Below are 8,196 nucleotides of genomic sequence, written 5' to 3'. Positions count from 1 at the left end.
TTCCTCTTAGACCACAGCAATTTGGCAAAACTAGAATGAGGCATTGTACTATTTATCCGTTTACAGTTACATTTATTGTTATGGAAACAAGTTTATTCCTGTTCTCACTTGCGTTACAGCAGCTAGAAACAGTCATTCCCTCACCAGCCTCTCTTTTCTCTCTCTCTAAGTTAAGAAACAAAATTGCAGTTTGTCATGTTCAAAAAAAAAACAGTAAATAAATAAATAACTAAAAACCACAAAGCGTAAACTCCTCTGTCCTGAAGATGTTGATAATCCTGAAGTTACAGCTTTAACTGCTGAGTATTACAAAGTATTACAAAGCGCTGACACTGGAGACTCCTTCCATAAATATTAAATAAACATCTCCTTACAGAAAACAACAACGATTACACACACACACACACACACACACACAAGGAGAAACCTAATATATGGTTGATTCATTTTTATCTACAAAATTAACATCGTATTGCCGTTTAATTTTGTAACAGTGTGTGTGTGTGTGTGTGTGTGTGTGTGTGTGTGTGTGTGTGTGTGTGTAATGAACAGGGCTCAGAGTGAGGACCCATGCAAGAAGGGTTTATTGGACACAACGTAGACAACGAACAGTCCATGGTCAATGCCAAAATAGTCAACAAATCGAAACAGACAAATCCAAAAAAACACAATCTCGAGAATAATCAAAAAATCAGAGCAGAGTTTAAAAGAAAAGAAAACAGGAGTATCCACCAAAAAACTGATTAGAAGGGAAAACAAGAGAAAAACACAAAGGTAAAACAGATCATACATGATATAGCAATCCAAAATAACAAGACTCAGAACTTACTAATCAACTGCAACCTGTATAACTTCACTTAACCTAAAAGTCCATGTGCTTTACATGGTGGTGAGGCAGGAAGTGAGAATGGCCAGAGAGGAAGTAGTTCAACTCTCAGGTGAGGGTGCCCTCTGGTGATCTGGAGTGGGACTGTCTGTGTTAGATATTACAGCGTGTAATAATGATTATAATTAAACTAAAGTCCATATAAACACTGTTTATTTCTCTGAAATGGTGCAGAACTGATCGTCCTTCTGATGAACTGTTGCTGTTGGACGGTTGAGTTTTCTGCATTCCTCCTACACCTGGTGCGGTTTTTCATTCCTCAAGGCTGTTATTGTCTTCAGGCATGTAGGCGTCGTGCCCACAGCTTCATGCCCGGTTTGATCTGCACTGAAGAACACACCCTGTCCAAATCCACTGCAGTGTGAAAGCCAACGAGGCTGCTGCAGCTGGATTTAGACTTCAGTTTAAAATAAATGCGTCATGATATATTGCATTTGGGTAAATATGATGTCTTCAATTAGAAATGTCGATTGTTAAGACTGTAATCATATAAAAATGTTTCTTTTTCATGCCATGTCCATATGGGTCTTTTGCAGGTATGATCTGTGATTAAATGGAGGAACTTTGTACCGTATATATATATTTTTTTCTTTCCTGTCCTTGCCAAAATGTGCACTTCTAAAGGCTTAAATAAGCACAATCACATTAATATAAAAGTGTCTAAAATGGCTACCAAGTGGCACAACGGAAAAGCGATCAAGGAGGTCATGGGTTCTCCGGGTGGGAGGGGCATGTCAATCACACAGTCCCCTGTCAATCACACTGACAATAGCCAATCATTAGCATCTGTGAGCTCATGTATGCGGAAGAGGGCGGATAGCGATTTCCTCCCTGTGACGCAGCATGAGCAGCACTTTGAAAAGGTGTGTTTCACATGGTTGGTTTCACATGTTTCACAGGAACATGTGTGTTAGTCTTCAGCCTTTCCTCGGCTGGTAGCTGCCGTGTGATGGCGAAGAGCTGGCCAGTGGGTGGGAATTGGCAGTTGAGCAAATAGGGGAGAAAAATTGGTTAATTTTTTTAAAGCGTCTAACAAAAGTCAGTTAGAAGCCATTTATCATATAGTATCATAAGAGGAAGAAAAATTGTGATACACTTCCAAATATGGACAGTTCAGCAATTTATTATTTACATCAACACTGGCAAGGCAAGTTTATTCATATCACATTTCCTGCACAAAGGCCATTTTATGGTTTACATAGCGAAAAATAAAATGTGGGTAGAAAGTGTTAAGTGTCAAAAGCACAGAGAGGAGTATTTTTAGTTTGTGTGAAATCTTGTTCACAGCTTTGAGCAGAGCAAAAGCCAAGTGTGACCACACCATGAGATCAGCATGAGCAGCCTGTAGTGATCTGAGAGGCCTCAGAGGTTTCTATTTTTCTGAAATGTATTTTGGTCCTAAGCAATTGAGCGATTTATAAACAAGCAGCAATACTTCTGTACCTACTTGGCAGCCAGTTAGTGACTGTAATATTCTCAGTTTTCTTCGTCTTGGTGATCATTCCAGCTGCTGTGTGTTGTATAAGCTGTAACTGAGTAATGGTCTTTTTGGCGAAAGCGCTAAACAGAACAGCCAGTGACAAACACTGCAGGAGTCCAACCTGCTAAAGCTAACTTCTCTGGGTCCTGTTTAGACATAGAACATTTTTGAGATGACGAAAAGCTGATTTTGTCACTGCTCTAATGAGACTGCTGAAATTAAGATCTTAATCCATGATTAAACCCAAGTTTTTAACCTTTAGATCTCTGGACTCGAGCTACAAACATTTCAGACTTTTCTTTATTTATGGTATATAGTTGGAGGAATTTTTATTACCCATATTTTCTCAGGTTCTCAGCTGAATGTGACTGTGGTTAGCCTTTCTGGTAGAAGTCTGCCCTCTTGTGACATGTCAGAGGGAAAACAGAAAGAAGTCCATATTTATGGGTTAAGTTAAGCCTACAATTAGTATGTACACCTACACTGTAACTACACTCACCATACAGGTCTCTTTGTATCTGTACAGTTATGTACCATACCCCATCTCTTGCAGTGTGCAAAGTATTGGCACATTTTTACCAATGCAAGAAGAACTGATGTTCAGACGCTGTTTCCTCACCTCCTCACTGCCATTCCAGTGACTTTCCACTGAGTAGCAATTTACTAGGAGAGATGTTGGAACTCAGAGGTAAAGCTGTAAGTTTAAAGGTTTCCGACATCTTCAGGACAGAGGATTTACGCTTTGTGGGTTCTCAGTAACATGATCTGTATTCAGGGGTCAGCTTGTGATGAATTTTTAAATGACATAGTAAGCAACTTGCCTTGAACTTATGTGAACGTCATCTTGGTTTGATAATGTGTGTCACTACTGGTTTGAACCAGGTCTACTCTTCCTCATTATCCTCCTCCTCCTCCTCACATGTGAGCTGCAAGTGCTAATCCCATGAATATTCAATGTGGTGTTATAGATTCAAGCAATCATTAAAGAATTAAAAAAATCTATGCTAATATATCTTAGCAAATGATTTTGCTCTTAATACTATATAAGCACAAAGAGACAGGACTTCTCTGTATTGACTTTTCTGTATAACACTCTCCACGCTTCCCTTCTGTCTTGAAATAACTTTGATTTTGATTTTTAGACTCTGTTTTTTTCATTTTGCCATCAATGACAAGCTTTGTTCTTTGTATTATGAACATGAAGAGAGAGAAAACAAGACACACTGGTGAGGGAGCAACTGTGTATAGCTGCTATAACATAAGTGACAGCAGGAACTAACTTGTTTTGCAGACGATTAAATGTAACTCTAAACAGATGAAAACTATGATGCGTCGTTCTTTAACAGATAAAAAATTGTAATCGTTGGCAAATTGCTGTGGTATAAGAGGAATAAAACACTGTCACAGGAAAATAATCAACTTCAGGAAGGTAATATATTAACCCATAAGGTTTTGGGGATATATTTATATATTTTATTTTGTACCTGTCAGCAATATTTTGGTGTAAAACATTTATTACATTAAATCATTTTGAACAAAAACCATCTGATAGCAGCTAATAATGCCTCAAAATGTCAAAATATAATGTCAAGCATAGCACATTCTTCTTCTCCTCCTCCTCCTCCTCCTTCTTCTTCTTCTTATTATTATTATTAATAATAATTTTTTTGGCAAAATATCAGTTAATAAAATATAAACAGAAAAAAAGGATTTTTACTTTTAAAATTCATTTACTGGCTGAACAACAGATTTTTCTATCATTTTTAACTCCTGCCATCAAAAGAAACTGTAAAACTATCCACTGACCAGTAGATGGTGAGATTGGGCCACAGCTGCTGATAAACCACGTAACAAATTTTCCGACTTAGTGGGAAAAAAACAAGGACAATGCAAAGGACAATGAAAACATGCTTCATGAAACAAAAAATACATTTTGAACAATTTTAAATATAAAATCTCAACTTCACCCCCTAATAACACCATTTAAAGGGTTAAAACACTTTGTTTAGTTCCTGTCCAGAAAACCAACCTGTAATAAAAGTGTAGGTGGTAACGTGGTGTGAAACTGCACAACTGTAAAAATAATAAATAAATAAATAAATAAATAAATAGGTGTGGTTATGTGTGCTGCTGTCCAATCAGATTAGCTCTTTCCACTCCCTTTTTAAAACCTGAGTCTTCATTCAGATCAGCTTTATTCTAAAAGCGAATGTGTGATTATATTTCACTTATAGATTTTTGTTGACATGTTAGTGATAGAAATAAGCAGCTGAATATACAACGACAGCATAATATTTCTATCAGCTAGTTTCTCTTCTGTATGAAGGTATTAAATGTGATGAATCTGTTTTTTATTTCTTTTTGTTTGACTTTTATTGGTAGGGAATAAACCACTGTGTTGTGCTGTTATAGGAAATTAATCATCGATGAGGCAGTGTGAGGAAGCAGAGTTACTCTTAACATCCTGAAGATGATTATCTTCCAACAACAGCACATTTATTCCTCTCATACTACAGCAATTTTCCAATGATTAAAGAACACATCATACTTTTTTATCCATTTAGAGTTACATTTAACTGTCCGCAAACCAAGTTAGTTCCTGTTCTCAATAATTTTACAGCAGCTATAAACAGTCGTTCCTTCACCAGCTTTTCTTTTTACTTTACCTCTGACTGTTACAAAGCGCTGACACTGGAGACTCCTGCCATAAATGTTAAATAAACCTCTCCTCAAAAATATCAACGATTACTCACGTTTTTAATTCATTTTATGTGGAACGTCCCCGATGTGAATGAGCTGTTGCTATGGAAACAATAACGTATTAGAACGATAGCATTAATATAAGCCTGTACTACTGTCAGAGCTGCTGTTAGAAAATTAATCAACACCTTCCGACTAAACAGAATCCAGACTTCAGCATTGCACCGACTTCAGGATAAAAGTCTTGTGTAATTCTTTAGATGCTCACGTTTAAATAAGACACAAACAGGTGACTTCACCTAAACTCAGTACAGCTGAGTGAATTATTTGATATATTGTTATATTAAATAAGAAGAAACAGTTCAGCCGTGAAGTTTAAAATACAGTTTGGGTGTTGCGTCTGCACTACGAGGCGTCTCAACTGAAATGAAAGAACCTGTGAATCAAAGTGTGTTAAAAATCGCAGCTAGATTTCAAATGTCACTGCTTCAGGTTTTGTTTTAATTAAAACTTTACCTTAATGTTGACTTTTTAAATGCAAATAAACGCCTTCGGATATTGAATTTGCTTTACAACTTGTAAGGAAAATGTTTGCATTAAAATAACATTTCCCTACAGTATGACTTTTTTTAATTATTATTATTTTTATTCTTTGGCATCACAGCAGAATGACTAGTGAAGCTAATTAACAAGCAGGTCTAGCTGGAGGAGAGCTGATGAGACCTGGACTGTAATGTTTGCTAAGCAGGCAGTTGTAAATGTAATGACCCCCCTGTGTGCAGAGCTGCGAATAAAAACCCTACACTTCTCTTTCTATTCACTCTACTGAATATACTCTTTAATAAACTGTTGCACTGAATAACAGTACTTAATGCTGCTTTCATTCACTCAGGTACTTTCGTTCAAGTGCAGGAACACTGGGCATGAGGTGGGAATACAACCTCGACAGGACTCCAGTCCACCACAGGGCATAAAATAAAGTTCGTTAGTTTGTTTATTCATCATCAGTAAGGGCTTTATCCTGGTCATGATGGCAGTGAAGCTCTAATCAATCCTGGAAACACTAGGCACAAAACAGGAATACACCCTGGACCTGAGACATCAGTCCATAAAATAAAGGTATTCATTCATTCATTCATTCTGTAGGACTAAATTATCAAATTATCTCAGTCTGCTGCTCTCCTGTGACCAAGGACAGAAATAGGAGCAGCTGAAGTTTAAATGCATGTTTTAACTTTATGACTTAAATATCTGGCTCCAATACATTTAATTAATTATCTGACTCTGTGTTATAATAACTGTTAACGTAATGTAACTGATTCCAAAGAATAATCTTTTAGTTAGTGAAAGTAATAAAAGGGTTTATTGTACGAAAGTCATATACATCATATACAGAAAATAAAAACAAAGAGAACTTCCGGAGTCAGTGGACAGAGTCATGGGCCTAGGATGCTTAATAACACATACCATCTTCAGGGGCAGTCGCGGCCTACTGCTCCAGGTGTGTGTTCACGGTGTGTGTGTGTTCACTACTGTGTGTGTGCACTTGGATGGGTTAAATGCAGAGCACAAATTCCGAGTATGGGTCACCATACTTGGCCACAAGTCACTTCACTTCACTTCACTAATGGTTACAGTCTCTGACTTGTTACCCGAAGGTGAACCTGAAGGTCGTGGGTTTGAGTCTCAGGTCCGGCAGGGATTGTAGGTGGAGGGAGTGAAGGACCAGCGCTCTCTTCCACCCTCAATACCACGACTGAGGTGAGACCCTTGAGCAAGGCACCGAACCCCCAACTGCTCCCCGGGCGCCGCAGCAAAAAAGGCTGCCCACTGCTCCGGGTGTGTGTTCATGGTGTGTGTGTGTTCACTACCGTGTGTGTGCACTTGGATGGGTTAAATGCAGAGCACAAATGTATGGATCACCTTACTTGGCTACACTTCACTTTTTTTATACCCCTGAGCCTCTTTGAAAGCAGAGGACCAAATGGGAGAGACACAATGTGTTTTACGGCATGATGGACCTCCAGCCGGGATGCTCACTCCAGGGTGCTGTATGTTAATTAGGTTCCTGAGAATGAGTCTGTGGAAACAAAGGCAAAAGATCTCCTGTGTAGACCAGGTGGCTTCAGTATGTATATGTGTGGGTGTAGGTGTGTGTGTGTGTGTGTGAGTGGGTGTGGGTGTGTGTGTGTGTGTGGGTGGGTGTGGGAAGAACAAACACACATTGCAAAATATAAAACCATATACTGTAAATGTTATTTCTTAAACTTGTATGATATTTACGATGTCACCACATGGTTCATCGTGAAACAGGGATTAGATTGATACCAAACATGAGGAATCGTGTAGTTAAGCCCAGTTTAGACGATCAGCTTTAGATCACATGGTCTCTCTGAGCCTCATTCCTGAACCTTAAACACATTACTGCTACAGTTTCTAATTTTACGGCAATTCATTCATTCATCTTCAGTCAGCACTTTATCGTCTCTGCCAGGAACACTGAGCGTGAGGTGGGAATACACTCGGGATGGGACTCGGGTCCATCACATGGATTTATTTTTATTTTACTTAGTTATTTGTTTTTAATTCATCTTCAGTAAGCGTTTTATCCTGATCAGGGTGACGGTGGATGGAAATAAAATATCCTGGATGGGATATTTCATTTGATTTTATTTGATTTTAGTTAATTTTAGTATCCCGTTTATTGGGGCACGGTGGCTTAGTGGTTAGCACTGTTTTACATCCCTTTTGCACATTCCTGTACATAAATCTCATACTTCTTATCTTATTTCTTATTACTTCTTATTCATTTCTGATTTTTTTTTAATTTTTAACTTTAATTTAGTATTTAATGCACAGTCTAAAGAGAAGTAGGCCAGGTTTCCATTTCACTGAAAGTTATATACTGTGTATAATTGTGTATGTGACAAATAAAAATCTCAAATCTTAAATCTTAAATCTCGAATCTTGAATCTTGCCTCACAGCTCCAGGGTTGGGGGTTCGATTCCCGTCTCCGCTCTGTGTGCGTGGAGTTCGCATGTTCTCCTTGTGCTTCAGGGGTTTCCTCAGGGTACTCCGGTTTCCTCCCTCGGTCTAAAGACATGCGATGTGGGCTGACTGGCATCTCTG

Source organism: Pangasianodon hypophthalmus, chromosome 5 (assembly GCF_027358585.1).
Source record: "Pangasianodon hypophthalmus isolate fPanHyp1 chromosome 5, fPanHyp1.pri, whole genome shotgun sequence".
NCBI classification, from domain to species: domain Eukaryota; kingdom Metazoa; phylum Chordata; class Actinopteri; order Siluriformes; family Pangasiidae; genus Pangasianodon; species Pangasianodon hypophthalmus.
This window is presented reverse-complemented; position numbering follows the sequence as displayed.